At 44.8% G+C, this 19,756-nt stretch overlaps 1 protein-coding gene across 1 annotated transcript in view; it reads left to right on the top strand.

Annotated features, from left to right (window-relative positions):
* Window positions 1-19,756, top strand: part of Dner (delta/notch like EGF repeat containing) — a 272,217-nt gene that overhangs the window by 62,419 nt on the left and 190,042 nt on the right. The window lies entirely within an intron of this gene.

Here is a 19,756-nt window from a genome sequence, read left to right as displayed (position 1 = left end):
GAATGACTATATATTCTCTCTAAACATGAATTATGAGAATTCATATATATGTATATGTATATATGAATTATTAGAGTGGCTTACAGGATGTGAACCAGCTAGTCCAACAGTGTCCATCTACCAATGGAAAGTCTAAGAATTCAGTAGTTGTTCGGTCCATGAGGCTGGATGTCTCAGCTGGTGTTTATTATATACCAAAATCCCAAAGGAATAGGCCTAAGTGAAGAGATGACTTGCCTTGAGAGTGAAAGCAAGAAGGCAAAGAACAAAAACTTCCTTCTTTCATGTCCATTATATAAGCTGGGTGTGGCCCAGATTCTCAAAAGCTTTAGGGTGGGTCTTCCCCCTTCAAATGATGAAGAAAAATCCCTCACAAGAGTACCCAGCTGATTGAGTTTTAGTTAATTCCAGATGTAGTCAAGCTGATAACCAAGACAGCCATTACAGAACCCCAGTGATATCCTAGTCTTTGCCTGTTGGGACTTCTTGTAATGTCTTGTGTTAGAAAGTGGAGGGAATACACACATGGGTGGATTGAATAGCCTCTGTCATGTTTGCCCACTGCTGTTTTCCTAGAATGTGGGAAAGGAGAGGGAGACGGAGAGGGAGAGGGACAGAGAGAGACAGAGACAGAGAGAGCACTGCCTGAAGTTACAGATCCAGGAAGTAACAGAAGACTAGAATCTACCTTGCCAAGTACTGGCCCATCCTTTGTGATGGGAGATGCCTTTCTGTATATATGTTTGTTTTGTATATATTATTGGTTGGTGGATAAAACATTGTTTGGCTAATAGAGGCAGGAAAATAGGTGGGACTAGGAGATGAGAATTCTGCGAAAGGGAGGCAGAGAGGGACCAGGTGGAGTAGCAGGTCCGACATTCTCCAGTAAACCAAGACCATGCAGGAATACATAGGTTAATAGAAATGGGTTAATAATTAGGACAGAACTAGTCAATATGAAGCCCTAGCCATTGGCCAACAGTTCAATAATTAATATAGCATCCATATGTTTATTTGGGGGCTCAAGTGTAGTGGGACCTGGTGGGACAAGAAAACTCCAGCAACACACCTTTGGTCTCTCTGCACAATTCACACTAGAATGATCTCCCTCCCCTACCCCAGATAACTTAATACAGGTTGGTTACCTGGCGGGACAACTGCCCTTTCTTTCCCTGTTTCTCAGGACAGTGTACCACCTCTCTCCATACTTGGCACATCAGCTCCCAATTGCTCCTGGATGCTCCCTCTACACCTACATGGGTCTGTGCATAGCAGCTCATTCATCTCCACTGTCGCCAGTCCCTTGTCTTGATCCTAGGAAACATTTTGCCCAGCAGATCGAAGAAGCTACAGTGGGGTGTTCTATTGGGCTAGGTGATGTTCACACAGTGGGACCATGACCCCAGACTTGTCTCCTGGTAATTGTGGGTGGTACCCCTTTTACTCTAAAACAATCTGACTTGAGTGAGAAATTATATTGTCAACCTTGCATTGCAGGCTCCGTGGATAGAATGGTGAAGGAGTCTTAAGTAGCTGCAAGAAAGCACAATCCAATTTGCGCAAGTTGTGTGGGCTATTTTTGGAGCCTATAAGTGCTTGAATTGACAGATTGAGCGGAACTACAGTGCCATTTGGAACAACTTCGAATCTGGTCCCCTATTCACTATAGGTTATAGTGGCAGCAGGCACCCAGGGCTTCTTGCTTATTCATTATACACTGTGATACCAGATGGTTTCATGTTCCCCCTCCCCTGCCACCATCAAAGGGCCCTCGGCTCTGATTCAGCAAGCTCACACCACATTCAGATCTGGAATGGCATAAACACATTCCTCAGACCCTGATGGTCACTGATACTCATCTTCATTTCACTGAGTAGTGTTTATAGCTGTAAGGGCTCCTCTGAGAGGATTAGCAATTCATTATACTTGAAGAACTTCAGCCACAAAGTTAGCACACATGTTTCTTTAGCATCCATTCATCTCTAAACTGCCAAGGTGAACAGGACCCAGATGCTGCCGTGATACCCTGAGGATGACCACTGAGTTTGAGAGCCTCTCCACATCGCCTAGGACTGAAAGTTAAGCCCTCTCCCCAGAAATAAAGACAAGCCCTGTCACTTTCTGGATGGAAGGTGTTTTAGTTAAATAGAGCAACTACTGACTTTTGGGAAACTTGAAGGTCTATCAGATGGATCCTGAGTTGTTAATAACTCACGTGAGTAGTGCAGTGTGTGTGTGTGTGTGTGTGTGTGTGTGTGTGTGTTCTCTAACTGTTTACGTGAGTTAAGCAATTGCTGAGTGACTGCTTTGGGCCAAGCTCTGGTGAGCCGATGGGGAACAATGCCACAGTGTATGACTTTGATGTGGATGCTGGGAGTCCATCTCAGGTCCTCATTCTTGCCCAAACACTTTACCGACTGAGTTATATCCATCTCCTCAGACTTCTGTGTGCGAATTCTAAGTTCTACACACTACAAGGCCCCTTCCCAAACACCATCTCCTCTGCATAAGAGGATCAGGTCCCCAGCACTGAGCTAGGTGTGGCTTTTCTGCTAGTCTGTACTGTGCTGTGTTTTCTGAAGTCGCCGATCATGTCAAACCTTGACCATTATGCTCAATAGTGTCCCAACACGTTCACCTGGCTTTCTCTTTGTATTTTAGTGGATGTCTGCCTCTGTGGAAAGGTTGGTGTGCTTCGTAAAAACAGCCATGGCCACTATCATAGTGGCTTTCTCATTGTTGGAGACTGATACTTCCTCGGATGAAACTGTTTCTCACTTAAAAATGCAAATTAGCTTTTGGATTGAGAAAAAAAAAAGCCATTTGAACTGGGCGTGGCATATGCCTGTAATTTTGGTACTTGGAGGGGATGGTGGAATCAGGAATTCCAGGTTATCCCTAGCTACACAAGTGAATTCAAGACCACTTTGGGCTACATGAGACCTTGTGTCACAAAAGCTCCCAGGTCCTCCCCAACCAGTCTCCCAAATGACCCTCCAACGAACAGCCCCCAAATTTAAGGATATGTTAGCAATTTCTCAAAAAGCGACAGCAAGATGTCTTGGGTGTCTTTGTCTTTGTAGCAAGTGTCATCTCTGCTGGAAGGAAATTAACTTAGAGGAGACATTTTTTTTTTTAATATTGTAAGACCCTCAGAATGAGGAGTCTTCCAGGTTCGGTCGATACCCCAAGAACTCAATGTCCAGTCCAGTTGCTGCAAAACACAAGAGGCTTTAATGAACAGAAAACGTTTGCGCAAATGGGCTCCTCCAGCACGCAGGCTAGGGAGAAGCCCCCTCCCTTGGGCCCAGGTGTTTTTAAAGGTAAGCCCACAAGCTTAGGGAGGGGGTGGGACCCTCTGTCCATTGAGTACGTGACCCTTGGAGGCCGGATGGTCTGCTATTAGGGTCAGCAGACCTTAGGGCCTCAGGTGTGCTAATTAATCTTGTCTGGGCAAACCAGAGTTACAGCTATCTCTTGACCCTATTTACCACCTGTTGACTCACAGGAAAGGAGGGGCAGTGTGAATTCTTCTTATCTCAGGGCCCTGTGAGAGGAAGCTAGCAAATTCCAAGGAACAGATATTGGTTTCTAGGTTAGTCCATCATTAACATTACTTTTTAGGTCTTTCAATATAATGGCTAGAATTTTAATGTACTATAGAAACTCTAACATAGCAACATAAAAAAAAACATATGAACGTAATTCTTTTGTAACGATTTCCCCCATTTGGTGTGTTGACTTTGCATCTCTGCCAGCATGGGTCCCCCAGTCTTCTGGAGTTTATTGATTTGAAGGGGGGGGGTTGTGTGTGTGCCATGAAAATCAATATTCCAGCAGAGGGTGCTGGGGAGCAAAGGGGAGACCAACCTACTCTCCCTAGCTCACTTCCCAGTCTTGAAAAGAAAAATTGAAATGTCTCAGGAGGATGTTTTCATGTTTTTCCTTTTTGATGCTGTTTCATGTCCTAGAGGGTTGTATGCATAGTATACATTCATCTGTTTCATTTTTCCCGCAATCTTGTGGATGGGTCAGGAGACTGGCAGCATAGTTCCCCACATCTCTGTCTAGTGGGGCTGTTTGTGCAAAGGCAGGATAGGGGAGTGGGAGGGAGAGATCTTCCTCAATTCCCAGTATGCTTGAAAATAATGTGTTCTTCAACATCTGTTTCCCAAATCGTCCACCTTGAAAGTTTTTTTTTTCCTGGTGGGATTGTACCCCATTACATTCTGCATTCCTTAAAATCCTTATTTCTGACTGGGTCTTCTCTTCTCCGAAGCCTTGGTCATTAGACTGGCTTCGATGCAGCATGCTTTTAAAAATCACCCATCTAACTCAACCCTCAAGCCCATCCTGGCTCTGCTCTCCCAAGCTGAGCAGATTTCCTTCTTGGTCCATTTGGCCTTCATTGTCCCTGAGGATGTCCTGGGCAGAGTCACTCCAGAGCAGCTGGCTTCTGAAAGCTTTGATTTCTTACATCCCTCTGCATCCCTTACCTTGCTCCTGAGTCCTCACTGCCACACTCTATGACCATCACATTTGTCCTTCCAGTTCCAGATGTGCAGAACCCTTAAGGCTTCATCATCTTGTATGGGGCCCCTTACTAGATAGACAACAGCACTTTCTGGTCTACCCCATCCTGCTGGGTAAAAGCCCAGGAGTGGTCATACAAACCAAGTTCTAGCCCATTGTCTCACTTCTCTCTCTGCTTTAGACATCCTCCTGCACCAACCAGCTCAGCGGGATCACAGCCCAGACAGGTCTTGGTGTTGGCCATATGTGTCCCCAAAGCCGGGCCCCAGGGCTTTTCTAGAGGGAAACCACTCACCTGGACACCTGCGCAACAATATACCCATGGCTTGCAACATCACCTGGGTCCTGATCCCTGCCCAGCTGCTCTTCCTATGGCCTCAGTGAGCCCTTAGTGCCGCTTGCATTGACTAGTCCCACTATACACATACATGTTCTTCCAAACAAGCGACCAACTCAAACAAGCAGGGCTTGTGTTTCAATTATGTCTTCTCTGTGTTACCTATGGGTGATATGCACAATTAAACTGGTATGAAATACTACGTAGCACAGGCTGGTTAATTTGGCATTCACTATGTAACCCAGGCTTACCCCGGACTTCCCGCCTCAGCCATCCAAATGCTGGCATTACAAATGTGTGCTACCACACCTGGCTGTCCCTAAATGCATCTCGGTTCCAGAAATGACTGCAGGTATTTGAAGTTACTCCACATAGGCAAAGTCTATGTGGGCGCCTGCAAAGGCAAGGTGTTCCTATGACAGCATTTGTGCAGAATCCTCATCCTGGATCAGCTGATGACAGTGTTTTGCTCACTATTCATATATCTATAAATAATTTGGCATTTTTCCACATTCTCCGTCTCAACACGCTCTGGGATCATGAGTGGGAAGAGTTGCATCCGAGTGTCATCCCGAAGCACTCAGTGAGGAGGCAGAGAGCTGCCACAACAGGCAGCTGAACGAGACTTTCTTCACAAAAACACACCTGAGGTCACAGGGAACCTCTTATCCTCTTTCAGAAATAGCCACCTTGGGCTGGTGAGATGGCTTAGGGATAAAGCCTCTCGCCGCCAAGGCTGGTGACCTGAGGTTGATCCCTGGGTCCCACGTGATGGAAGGAGAAGACAGACTCCCTCAAGTTGTTTCTTCTCTGGCCCCCTCAGGACATACATGTTTGTCCTCAGCAAGCAAATGAATAAATGTAACAAAAATTTTAAATAGCCCTCTTGCAGATTATCAACTAAGAGATAGGCAGGAAGAAGGTGGCTTCTTTCACAATGAAGTCATTTTCTTTAAGGGGTCTTTTTATAAACGTAAGCTAGTGATGGAGATCCACGTTCAGATAGGGCACTGACCCTTGAAGGAGGGAGCAGGAGATCGAGTTCAGTTTTCTTGGTGTGAATATGGAAGACCCGGGCCTCCTAAGTGCTGCATGGGGCCTTCGTCTGAGTGTTGCCCTGGAAGGCTGTGCTTGGGCCTTCTGGAAGCCTGCACCACCCACTTTCTTCCTGGCTCCATCCACTCCTGGACAGCTGTGCAGGCACTATGAAAACTGAGGCTGAGACCCTGGTCTTATTGGAACACTGGACTTATAGGCACTTTCCTATTACAAAGAGACACCTTCAAAAGCTCGCTTTTAGAGTTGTCATGCATTTGGAATTAGTGTCCTTACTCATTATCCTAGATTAATATCTTAGAGTGGTGTTCAAACGAGGCATTTCAGAATGTTTAAAATTGTCAGAGGGAAATGTGTTTTAGCTTCAAGATAAAAGACTGATAAGCCCTTTCTTCTTATTCCGAAGCTGCCTTCTACAGCCTCTCCTCATTCCTCCATGCTTTTCTCTGCACTAAGCACGTATCAGTGAGGTGTGAGCCAGGCCCTCTCGAAGTGTTCTCAGAGGGCAAAGCTGGCCCACTCCCAACCTTCCTGTTGTAGAACTTAGTCCTCTGAGCCAAACAGCCTCTATGTTCATCACTTGAAGCTGTGCCTGCTTCAAGTGTCGATCATATCAGGCCTGTGCCCTGTTGAATTCCCTCATGGAAGGAGAGGGGAAGGAGGGTCACTGGGCCTTCACCTGAATATTCAGACACCCCCCCATCCATTTGCATGTAATTCTATCCTAGTTGCATGTGGTCTTGGTGGGGGATGTGTAAAGGCTGAGCCAGGGGGCTCTACATGGCCATAGGGGGCTCTACATGGCCATTGGGGAACTGTCATCCATGTAGCTGATTTTTCAGGCCACCCAGCCCCTGCCTATAACTTCTCATCCATTCTCTGTATACAAGCCTAGTAAAGGCATCGGACACCCAGGGACAGTACTTTGGTAGAACGCCCCTCCCTCCCCCGCCGATGAAGGAGTTCCCATAAGACCTCCACAGTTCTAGGTTCCTTGGCCGACTCTGCCTCGGTTAACACAAAGTGACCACAGATGCTCTGAGGACCCAGAGGAGCCTGCTCAGTGACTTCTCCAGCAGCCTGGAGACCCAACTCTGAGGTTTCATGTTCTTCAAACGAGTAGCCTCTCTGCCTTGGCATTCATTTTCTCAATCTGTGAAGATGACTGAATTAGATGGTCTCAGCAGCAAGGTTCTGTGTGCCTGGTGATGTGTGACAGTACTTGGGGAAGGTTGTGGTCCTCGTTAGCATTTTGATTTTAGTCTTTTGGCTACAGGGTCAGGAGGTAGGTAAATGAGTCCTGCATGCCATCTATTTACTTAAATACTCAGCAGGCAGTGTCTATGCACCTTCTGATTGAAAGTTAAGTCCCATCACTAGGGAAAATACACATTTTGGGCATCTCATCTTGCCCTGCCACTATGCGCATTGCATATTGAAATGTGCAGATTTAGAAACAGAACTGAACACCATGGAGATATTTTCCATATGGATACCCATTTTTTTTCTGTGCCATTTGCTGAAAAGAGTATTCTTTACCCATTAAGCTGACTTGGCACACTTGCCGAAAATCGATTGTGTCTATTTCTGGGTTCTGTTTACTGACTCCATTTGTCAGCTGCTAGACCAGTACTATATTGCCTTGACAACTCCGGATACTCTACTGGACTACAGTGTCAAGACTAGGATAAATCTCATTTTGTTTGTTTGTTTTCCTCTAAGATGGGCTTTTCAGTCCCTTTTAAATGGACATAATAAAATATATATATCCATGTTTTAGAATTAACATGCTTTTGTAGTGAGAAATCACCCTGCACTCTTAGACATTAAGAAAAAAAAAGCTCTTGAGTAATAATAGCACATGACTGCTTCTGGCTAATGTACAAATGGGAACCATCCTGGAATAGAATTTTTTAACAGCTTGTATAAGGCCTTAGGCTTATACATTCCAAATACACTGCCATCCTTAAATCTCTTTCCTTCAGGTTCCAGCCCCAGGTTACACTTTGAACAATTTAAACAGAGATGGGAGGTTGCATAAGTCTGGTCACTTGGGTAGATGGGAGATTTACACAGCAAAGATATCATCAAAATTGTTTCTTAAGTGTACAGGGTTGTTCTTTTTGAATAGTTGTTACCCAGGGTCATTTTGCCTACTGGTTGAATACTGGTCTTCCTAGATAAGTGTTGTTGGAGCTTCTTTCCCACCAGTCTGCCACACTTGAGCCCCAAGTAAACACCCAGACCTTATATTAATTCTAAAACTGTTGGCTGATGACTAGGGCTTTTTATTGGCTAGCTCCATCCTAATTATCAACCCATTTCTATTACTCTTAAGTATTTCCATGTGGTCTTATCTTATCAGAGAAGGATCTGGACCTGTCATTCCTTTGGTGGCCTACATGGTGACTGTTTTGGTGGGCTCCCTCCACCTATCTTTCCCAGAATTCTCATCTCCTAGTACCGCCTATCTTCCTGCCTCATTGGCCAAACAGTGTTTTATTCATCAACCAGAAGGGCCTAATGGTTGGTTGAGAGTCAGGATTGTCTCCTTTTGTTATGGAAATGGAGGCTAATTGGGGGCCAATATTGGTGAGCAAAAGTTAGCAGAAACTTTCTCAGTAACCCCCAAACTTCATTTATAGTACAAAATTCTCTCTCATATGTGTCCAGCATGTCTGGTTAGTGCAGTCTTCCAGTCATATGGGAGGCAACACTCCTTCATTTAAATTCTACTTTGTGTTACTTAATGTTTCCTAAACAAACTTATTAGTAAGTTGTCTACAACATCAGTTTTTATTACTTCCAGCCTATCCTGCATCATATACACACTTGAGAATCTGGCTTAAAATCTATGGAAAGGCTTGCTAGGATTACATGGAGTCTATATGTCATTTAGGGGGGAAAAAAGATAAGATTACATAAGCTTCTCTGATTCTACCCTGCTTTGGTTTTAGAGGATTGTTCACAATTTACAGAAGAGAAACCCTACACGGTGAATGTATACTCTGAAAAGAAAATAAGCATTAGGATCAGTTTTCTACCAATATAAGTTCTGTGGCATCTACTCCAGTTATTTCCATGGCAGTAAGAACATTAACTTCGCTAAAGCCACATAGTGGTTTTTGAAAGACGTCAAAACATGCAAAACTATACAAATAAAAGTGATGGTTTTCCATACTTACAGAAGGACCCAATGTCTCCATGCTTATTCCATGGAATTGTGAGAGTGGGGTTCAAGTCTGCTTCTCCTGGAGGGCCAGCCATGCATATTCAACCTCGTATGCTCCAGGAATAGCAATTCCCCTGCTCCCACCCGCATTTGTTGTCTGCTCTTTTCTGTGTTGTAAATATTCCTGGAGCTGCTTTCAGTCTCCCAATGTGGTGACTCTGTCCACAGTTTCTGCTGGATGGCAGGAAGTACTTTTGAGAGTATAGATGACAAAAATATACCAGGCTTAGGAAGAGATGAGTGTGTAGGATTTATTATCTGTCTTATCTTAATTAGTTATATATCTATTAACTACCTTAATTAATATCACGTCTATTGCCATGGCAAAGCACCATGACCAAGGCAACTGACTTATAAATGAAAGCATTTAACTTGAGGCTCACAGTTATAGAGAATTAGTCTTCATGACCGTCATGCTGACATGCATAGCAGCAGCAGGCAGGCAGACATGGTAGTGGAGGAGCTAAGCACTGCAAGTTCGAGGCAGAGAGACAGAGACAGAGATAAACAGAGAAGCTGCTTCACTAGGAACCGTATGGGCTTTTTAAAGGTTCCGTGGTGGTCTAATCAGGCCAGAGGGAACACTGTGGGGCAGTAGTGGGCATTGATATGCTCAGGGGTGGGGGGGGGTGGGAGGCTTCCTCCTTTATCTCATTAGCCTCACTTCAGGACTATGCCCTCCTGAGAGGGAGTCTGCCCTTGTGATGGGAACTGGAGACAACAGCTTTGGGAGAGTAGGCCATTTCTTCTGACCTTTCTAGCTGTTTCCATCAAAAGAACCAGCTTAGCTTGGCCCACATTCATGCGTTGTTTGCAGGATGGGGTCACCTGTGGCGTGTGCTGGGTCCTTCTGGCTTCTGTGACAATGCTCATTTACCCCACCTTCCCCTGCTCAGCATTCCCCACTTTCTTCTGTCCTTTGTGGTCCCTCTGGCACTAACCAGTGCCAGGTTAGGGAAGCCCTGGTCTCCCTGGGCGTTAGGCAGTTCTACCAACTGTCTGGTTGGGATGTGGGGACACATCTGATTCAGGGATCCATGGGACTGAGTGCAGCTGTTGGATCTGGAGGGAGCCATGAGTGGCACAGGTCAGGGATTTCTCGGGAAGGTATCATGCTGCTTCAGTCAGAAAAATGCCAAGTTCAAAATGCTGGGCCTTCAGTTTGCTCCAATAAACAGTGCCTTGGAGGAGTTTTAGTATGTGTCGAAGAAGGGTCTCTGCCAGTCAGCATGGGTTTAAATCTCTACTTGGCCCTCTCAGAGTCTGCACCTCAACCAAATTAATTAACCTGTCTGTGTCTCAATTTTCTTCTCTGCAAATATTAATTGAGAGAGCTAATATACAATACCTATTGCATGACCAAGACGATGTTCAGTATGGGGTAAAGGCTATAAAAAGTGCCAGTTTCAGTGTAATTGAGATTAATATTATTTCAGAGTATTTAAGGAATGGCACCTGTATGGATACTGTGGATTGGAAATAACAGTCACAATCTGGAATGTTAGAGCTGCAGTTGGTTTAATAGATTGTGCAGAGAATACTCAAAATGGTCGCAATCATACTCTAAGCAGCCTTCATTGTCTCTTCCTTACTGTCTTCATACTCTTCCTTCTTCCCTGCTCCCATCTCTTTTTCCCTACCGAAAAGTAAAGACACTGGTGTTAGGGTTCAGGCATCTGTACTGGCCTGCCCTTGGGGTCCTGACAGGATACATTCTCAGATATAGCCACTAAGAGTATCCCTTGTTCACATTTGCTACATTCCCTTTTAAAAGGTAGGCCTTGCCCCCCCCCACCCTTCTGGACCCAGGTTCCCCAGGACCCAGTCTCTACTTCCCCTACTCTGCTCCTTCCCTCTCCTCTTCCAATAAACCTCCCTTTGAGACCTGTTGTATGGTGTGACTTCTCTTCATGGCATTTAAAAACAAGTTACAACAGCTAGCCATTCAACATGCCCAGTGAGGGCTGAATTTAAGGTTGCAGGCACTTGATCAGATTGGCATGATGTCAGCATATCTGCTTCCCTTCCTGCCCTTGACAGGTACAGATAATCAATACAGAAGGTTACTTCTGTGGAACCTCAGCGTCTTCATGGAAAAGGTTTGTGGTCAAAACACGTGACATCAGCTGATCAGAGCTCATCCTGATCTGCAGGTCCCCCTGCCTTCACCTTGCCAGGCATTAGCTGCTTATTTCCAGGATTCTGGGGGAGATCAAAGAGTTCCCAGGGAGAAAGCCTAAGCTTTTGGATCAGCACAGGGCTGTGGGAGGAAGAACTGAGGCTATTTAGGATGAGGGGGACAGAGGGGCAGAGGGATGAGGGATGGATGGAGGGATGGAGGGGTGGGGGTGTAGGAATGAAGGGACTGAGGGATAGAAGGATGGAGGAAAGGACTTGACTCTGTTAACATTTTCAGCTGTCTTTATGCACATTGGCTGGATATGTTAGCCTTGGACCGTTGCTGTCTACACTGCTACCAGGAGTATTTAAGCTGATGGTCAGATCCCATACGACTTGATTTAAGGAGGAGTCATCACAGTTGACAGTCACAGAGAGGACCCGGTGGAGGAAGACTGTGACGTGGGCCTGAAGGGTCTCCATTGGCAGAGGGTCAGGTGAGGGCAGAGGATGAGCAGTGTGAGCTAGACAAGGCAGGCAGGCCCTTCCTTCCACCTCATGGAGGATGCTGTGCCAGGTTTCCATGGTGACCACAGACTCCTTTGGGCCAGCAGCATTGAGAAGGTATCAGAGCAGAAAAGATGGCAATTCCCTAGTTCCCATTCTGCCTAGACTGTGAAATGGCAGTAAATGCCACTCTGTTTTTGCCTTAGAAAAACATGGTTTCTCTTTGAACTTTGTGCCATAAATTCTAGGGAGAAAAATAATTCACCCAAGCCAAGTTCTGGATGTAATGGTAGCCTTGTAAAATGAAATGATATTTCTCTGGTCCAAAAGTAAATCACAGTCTTTTTTCTCATTTCCCACAAGCTGTGTTTGTGTGCCTTTGTCCAGTAGTAAAGGATGACGTCATGGCCTGCGGTGCTGGGCCTGTAATTTATTCCTTAAACGCGGGATCCCGGCCTTTATACAGTTTGTCCTTATGTGTGGGTGTATGTATGTGTGTGAAGAAGCCAGAGGACAATGCAGATCTCACACCCCATCTTCCTTTCAGTTTGAATATTTTTATTGTGCTCACACTTTAAATCATTGTTTATAGTACTTTGGATTCATTTTTGCTCTTCCAAAGAATTATGTCTTTACTTGCTTCTTAAAATGTCATTTTTTTTGGCATTATAAAAGTGGCATAGTGCCATTATGAGAAGTTTAGCAATAAAACTGTAGCCATATCACATATCACTTAGATGCTTCATTTATTTTTCTTTTTTTCATTTCTTTCCTTTCCTTCCTTCTTTCATCCCTCCCTCCCTCCCTGCCCCCCTCTTTCTTTTAAGAAATCCAAACTTGGGGTTAAGAACACTTCCTGCTTTTCCAGAGGTCCTAAATCTAGTTTCTTATTACCATGTCAGGCAATTTACAACTAACTGCCCCTAACTCCCGTTCCAGGAGTCCTGGTGCCCTCTACCGGCCTCTGATGGTACCTACACACTTGTGCCACACATTCACATATGAATATAAATAAAAAGTTTGGGGGCTTTTTTTTTTTTTTTTTTTTTTTTTAGGCAAGGTCTCACTATGTAGCTTTGGCTGTCATAGAACTCAACTAATAGACCAGGCTGGCCTTGACTCACAGAGATCCACATGCCTTTGCCTCCCGAGTGCTGGGATTAAAGGTGTGCCCACCATACCTGGCTAATAACTATTTTTGATGGTAGAAGGGAAAGTCCCCAGTTCGTGTAATCTATGATTTAATTATTGGTAGTGTGAGCTCCCTTTTCCCACTTTCTTCTTCTTTATCTGAAGAGGCATCTTTTTTTTCTGATTCTTTTAATATTCAGACCCAACTTCTTCTTTACTATTTCAAATAAGAAAGGCTGTTAACACGTAGCTTCCAAAGCTAGTTTGTCTGCTAGATAGCACATTACAAGCGTTGATATATCTACTGCAGTGATCCGGACTTTCCATATTAGCACACTGCTTAAGCACTGCTGTCTTGGAATGCTTACGGAATTTTAGGCGCTCATCTTCTACCCTTTCACGAGAGACTTATAATCGTTTGGTGAGTTGTCCCCACTCAAGATCCTGCCCCCGCAAGCTTCTGCTTGAACATTATACCCGCTTGAAAGCTGCTTGCTAACTTCAAACTGTCTGTTGGAGCTTGTTCGAGGAGACCCACTAGCAAATGCTTCAGGAATTGGGGCCCTTAAGGGGCCCCATTTCTTCAGTCATAGCGCTCCCTGTGAGCTTTTTAGGGTGTAGAAGGTCTATCGAAGGGAGTGTTTACATAGCTTTAGATGGAATGTGCCAGAGTCTCCCACAGGCTGTGTAGGATGTGAAGAGAAAGCATGAGCAAGTCTGGATTAGAGCTAAGATAGAGTCTTCAAAACACCATCTTTATTATTATGTGTGTGAATGCATGGTGGTGTGTGTGTATATGTGTGTGTGTGTGTGTGTGTGTGTGTGCGCCCGTGTGTGTGTGTATGCTTACACATGTGAATGTATGTTCCACACTGCATACGTGGAGGCCAGAGGACAACTTTGTAGAGTTTTTTTTCTCTTTCTATCTTTACATGGGTCCCAGACAGAACTCGGGTTGCTGGGCTTGCATGACACACTCACCGAGCCATCTTGGGCCTAAAGAGGTATTCTTATCAAGCTGTATATTTCATACAGAATTGTGTTAGATGCCCTGGAAGTTCCATAATGTATGTCCACTTTGTCATAGTGTGTGACAAGGAAAAATACCAACAAATACTTTATTGTCTGATGTAAAATAAATAAGAATGAATATAATGAAATAAATCCTTGCTGACATTTTAACTTCTTGCCAATTTTTTCTGTAAGCTCATTAAACTGTTTTTCCTGTCATTTGGCTTTTACCAGAGTCTCAGTATATTGACCAGACTGGCCCCAAACCTGTGGCGACCTTTATGCTTGTGCTTCCTGTGGGCTGGGCTTACAGGTGTGGTCACATGCAGATGAGGAAGGGGAGGCTCAGCCACAAGATGTCTTCTTCTGTCCCCCCCCCCCATTGCTCTTGACCAAGTTGAGTCATGGACTCTGGTAACTGGCATGCACAAAGGATTTCTGATGCAGAATTGAAGAGCTGGAAGTGACATCTTTATTATCCTATAGTTTGTAGCTTGGTCTTGCCTTTTTTCCAGATGAGGAACTCCCCCCAATCCCCCCAACAAAAAACCAAAACAAACAAACAAAAAAAAATCAGAGCTGAGAATCATTTAGTAATTATTGAAATGCATTCTTTAATAAAAACAGTACTGCCCACTCAGAAGTTCACAGGGAAAAGAGTCTCATTTTCTCCTATCTGCCTTACTCCCCAAGACAGACAGCCTTTTCCATAACTAAATACCAATGATAGTTTTCAGAGGGAATTGGCAAGGGAGGCGCAGAATACAGGATAAGGGCAAATTTTCCAGATACCTTACCATACCCTCTTGTGAATGGAAGCCCCCAGAAAAGAAAGCTGTGTCTGTGTTAAAGAATCTACATGACCAACCGACTAGTAGAACTTTGTGAGTGTGAAGAGTTGGAATGTTGCCAATGGAGAGAAAACTTAACTTTGGCTGTCTTTAGCTATTTACTGCTCACTCATGGTCTTGACCTAATATATTGTGGATCTATCTATCTATCTGTCTGTCTATCTATCTTTCTATCTATCTCTCTATCTATCTATCATCCATCTATCTCAATATAGATGCACACATATGTGTACACACACACACACACACACACACATAAACACACACACGAAACCTTTTGGAATGTGACGACTTAACAGACCACTAACTCCAAGCTGGGAATGTTATCGGGTAGCATCTGAAACCTGTAATATGGTTTCCCCAGCTTTGCTGTAACCTGATGATCTGTCAGTATATCTAGGGGAAGATGCATTGAGTTACGATTGTCACTCAGCCTGCAATGATCATGAAACCATTTCCAGATTAGAACATGGCATTTGATGATGAGAGGCTCCTCCTCTGATGCCAGGAAATGAAGACGAACCGTGGGAGGCTGGGAGGTTGAAGAGATTTGGAGGAGCTGTGGGAGATAAGACATACTTTCTTCACTGGCATGCAGACCATTGAGTATGCAGCTGGCAGGCACCCCAGTGAATGCTGGCCCACACAGCTACACAGAGACTGGCACACGGGCTACTTGGAGATAGGGACACAGCATCCAGACAGATATATACAGGCAGAAAGCAATGGCGGAAGTGAGGGCTCGGGCCTCTTGCCTCAAGGCCATATTATGCAGAATCACACAGAAGTGGGGGCTGGAAAGATGCTTCAGTGCTTTAAGAGCACTGGGTGACCCTCTAGAGAACTTGGATTTGAGGTCTAGCACCCACCCACATGGCAGCTCACAACTCTCACGATCTAACCCCCTCTTCTGGCTTGCAGGGGCATCAGACATACATGCAGGCAAAACACCCATGCACATAAAATAAAATAAAAAAGAAGAATCACGCAAAAGTGACACTCTGCCAAAATATCTATATAATGAATGACATCACTGTTTACCATGGCTTACTTTGGGGTTCCCTGAGCATCTGTTGTCAGCCATTTTGGATTGACTCACAACCTCCAAGATGTTTGGTGTCTTCCATGTTTAAGCTGACTCATAGCAGATATTCATATCAGTGCCATGCTGTCTAAACATACGCTAGCCCCCACAGCTCTCCGATTCCAACAGAGAGAAACCTGCATCCACATTCCCAGGCCATGGTCACTCATACCTGGCTCTGCAATAAACTCTCAGTTTCTTTGAGGACAGATCCTGGAGATAGGAACATGGTCAGGGTGCTGCTCTAGCCAATCTAGCCAATAGGCAAGCACTAGGTTCAGGAAGAGAACCCTGTCTCAAAAGATGAGGTGGAGAGCAATTTAGGAGAGCTCCTGATATTGACCTCTGGATGCTATTCCATTTACATTTGCACACGTGAGCACCCACAAATACCTGTGCAAGAATATACACTACAACACACACACACACACACACACACACACACACACACACACACACACACGCATGAACGTACACTGTGGTGTCTGTTACAGAAAACAGAGGCAACCTGAGTAGACTCCTTTTCTCTCACTGACCTGTGGCACAGGTACATGTATATGTGTTCTAGCCTTTGTCTCATGTAAAATGGCCACAGGCAGGGACAGGGAGGAAATTTTTCAATTTCCTCCCCATGGTTTGATCAAGCCAGAACCAAATCTATTCTCCTTGACTAACTTCTGTTTCCTAATTTCTTTCGATACAGAACAACTGAGGTGAGTGAGATTACAGACCCAAGTGGCCAGTAGCATAGCCAAAGAGGAGATGAAATGCTTTACTGGGTAACTGGGTTGCCATGGTAACATCTTCAGGTCATCTCTGCAGGTCTCAGGGTCCTGAGCTCTTGTACCACACAGCATTCCAGGGCAGTCCTAGCCTGTCCTCTGTTTTAACAAACCACAGCCCTTTGCTTTTTGTTCACTTTTGTTTTTCATGGTATCTTTTGAACAAAAGATCTAGGCAAGACTCAGTGCTATGGTGTTCCAGGATTTTGGGCATTTAGTTTTGGGTAACAAGTGAATCTCCAAACTCTGTTACTTGTAGTAGCCTTTTAGTTTTAATCTTTATTTCCTGAGCTGAGAGTTTGGGAAGGACACTGCTCAGTCTTTGTCTCTGGGGCTGGTGCCATGGCTTAGTAGATAAAATGGTTGCCGGGTAAGCCTGTCCACCCGAGTTTGGATCCCTAGAACCCACCCAAAGCCACATGCTTCTAAAATAGGGGAAATGGGATGTGAGTGTAAGGGGGTCCCAGGGAGCGCCTAGGCCAGCTATCCTGGTGTGTGCCATGGCAAACAGCAAGGGAAGTAGACAAGGTGGAGAGTGAGGGTCGGCACTCAAGGTTGTCTTCCATTCCCCACACACGTGTTGTTCTAGTCATGTGCCCATCACCGCATACAGCAAAATAGCAACAGCAGTGGCAACAGCAAAAATGAATCTGCTCAGGTCTGTTTGGTGTCAGCTGGTGTTTGGTGCCGTGGGTCTGTGGTCCCTATAAGATGGCTCTTTCTCTCCCAAGGCCAGTGATTCCTGTTCTCTGCCGCGTTTTCCCTCTCCTCTGCCTCCAGCTTCCTTGAAACCAGTGACTCCGCAGTTCTCACAGCTCATCAGACCACTTAGCTTTAGAGAGAGGTGCTGAGGAATGACAGGTCAGTGCTGGCTAGGGCTATAGCCTGAGTAGGAGCGCTCTGTTTTTCATGTCCCTCACTATTTAAGCCGAACTTCATGTCAAGACCCTGAGATGGACTTGGTGGTGGTAGTGGGGTGGAAGGGACTCCTTCTTCCTCTTCCCAGTGTGGCCACATGGAATAATAAAATCTACCTTCTTTGATTTTCACTATAATTTGCCTCTTTAGATGGCCTGTGGCCAAGTCTAACTTGTTAGGTTCTGACCCTAACAGCTGATAACAATAAATATCTCATGCTTCAGGACGTTTCTTCACAAGATTCAGCTTCCATTGCATGACCGGGCTCTGGATAATGTCGTTTCCAACATTGTGGTTGCCTCCCAGAGGCAGGAAACAGTAGCAACCAGTTCTGATATGTTCTTTTGAGGATCTGGTAGATGTCATTTCTGCCCGTTTGGTTGGCCACGGCAGTCAGGAACCCAAGGGAGCATAGGACAGGGCTCCTACCCTCTGAAAGGAAAATGGCAAAGTCCCATCACAGGAGATATGGGCTGAGAGCCACTGTTGTGCCTGCTTTGGAAAATCCTATCTGTCACATGTCACTGCCACTGTGATACCTCTGGGATCAGTTTCAGCATGGGATCTCTTTAGTTCCCCCCACATGCTTATCAGGGTTCTTAGCTCTCCTTTTATTTTCCTGCTTCTGAGGGACTCTATTTTCCTGGTTACTATGCTTTCAACCTGCTCCTCACATTGTCACATTAGTGGATTCTAGAAGATTCTCCAACTCATCACTAGTTCTGCCTGGTCACAACTGGTTATTACAGATATCCTGTCAGTGAACAGACCCCATAGGTAAAGTGCCGTCTGCTAGGTGGGCTTCCTCCTCATGGTGACCCTGTTGTCATCTTGATCTTTGGCCTTTGTTAACAGGTGGTACACACCTATTTAATTGCTTCAAATTTAAAAACCAATCTCTCCCCTGAGCTGGTACTATATACCATAGGCTGGATGGTTGGGTACCAAGTGGTTGAGATGTAAAATGAGGAGGCTTGGTTGACTGCATCCTGCCACATCTGAAGTTGTAAGCCTATCGCATTATGATGTTTTCTTTTCTTGTTCTGTAACTAGTCTCATCTACAAACTGCAGAATAATATGTGCATGTTAAATCATGGACATTTGCAGCGTGCACTTTCTAGGCATCGACTGACAGAATAAAGCATCCATGGTGCCACATCGCAGGGCAACTGTCTGAGGCTGAAAGGAGGTTCAAGTTGAGGTATCTGGGCGACCGACTGCCCGCGAAGAGCTGCCTGATAAATTCACTGGGGCAGTGTGCTTTAGAGAAAAGGAAAATATGTCACCTGCTCTGGGATTTGGAATGAGTTATTTAACCTCCCCTGGGCTCAGCTTCCCAATGTGACCTGTAATGAGCTTCCTCCTGTGAGCTCTAAAACCATGTTAGCATTTTTAAAGAAGCCGCTCCCATTGGGTATGCTTTAACTTTTAAGTAAATAATCTGCATGATCTTTATTAACACAGAGAAAATGTATGTATGCACTACATCCAAAAGCAGAGTTCAGAGGTGAATTGCTTGGTATTTACTTAAAGTGCAAGACAGTTTGGAAGGAGTCTGGACTTGAGGATGAATCAATTAAAATATCTTGTGCCAATGCCTTTTGGTTGACTGTATTGACTTATCGATTTACCTTCGGATGCTGAAGGCTTTATTCCCAACCAAAGATGGGAAGCAAAAGACATGCTTAAAGAAAAGCCAGGCTTCTTTTATGGTTTCAAGGCAACGAGTCCTCCCACTGGGCCCCTGCCAGGGAAGGAACATTGATTCTCCGTAATTGCTTGATTCCCTGTAACTGCTTTTGGTAATGTGTTTGAATTTTTTAAAAGGTCTAAAGAAGAGACCATAAGTAATGGATGTATAAATAAATAGGGGATGTTATTGAATTCGTGCTTTCTCTAGCTTTCTTCTTCATATATAATTAAAAAAAAAAATTCGGAGGCCGGAGAGATGGCTCAATGGTAAAGAGTACTTGTAACTCTTTCAGAGGACCTGGGTTTGGGCACCCACATGGTTATAACTATCTCTAACTCCAGTTTTAGGGGACCTGATACCCTCTTCTAATGTTAGGTGCCAGGTGTTCACATGGTACACATATGTACATGCAGACAAACATTCACACATATAAAGAAATTTAAAAACCTTTAAAAACCCTTAAAAACATGGCTTCTGATCTTTTTTGGGGGTGGGGGTTGTT

This window comes from Phodopus roborovskii, unplaced genomic scaffold (assembly GCF_943737965.1).
Source record: "Phodopus roborovskii unplaced genomic scaffold, PHOROB, whole genome shotgun sequence".
Taxonomy (NCBI): domain Eukaryota; kingdom Metazoa; phylum Chordata; class Mammalia; order Rodentia; family Cricetidae; genus Phodopus; species Phodopus roborovskii.
The sequence above is the reverse complement of the archived record's forward strand: the minus strand, read 5'-3'. Positions and strand labels throughout refer to the sequence as shown.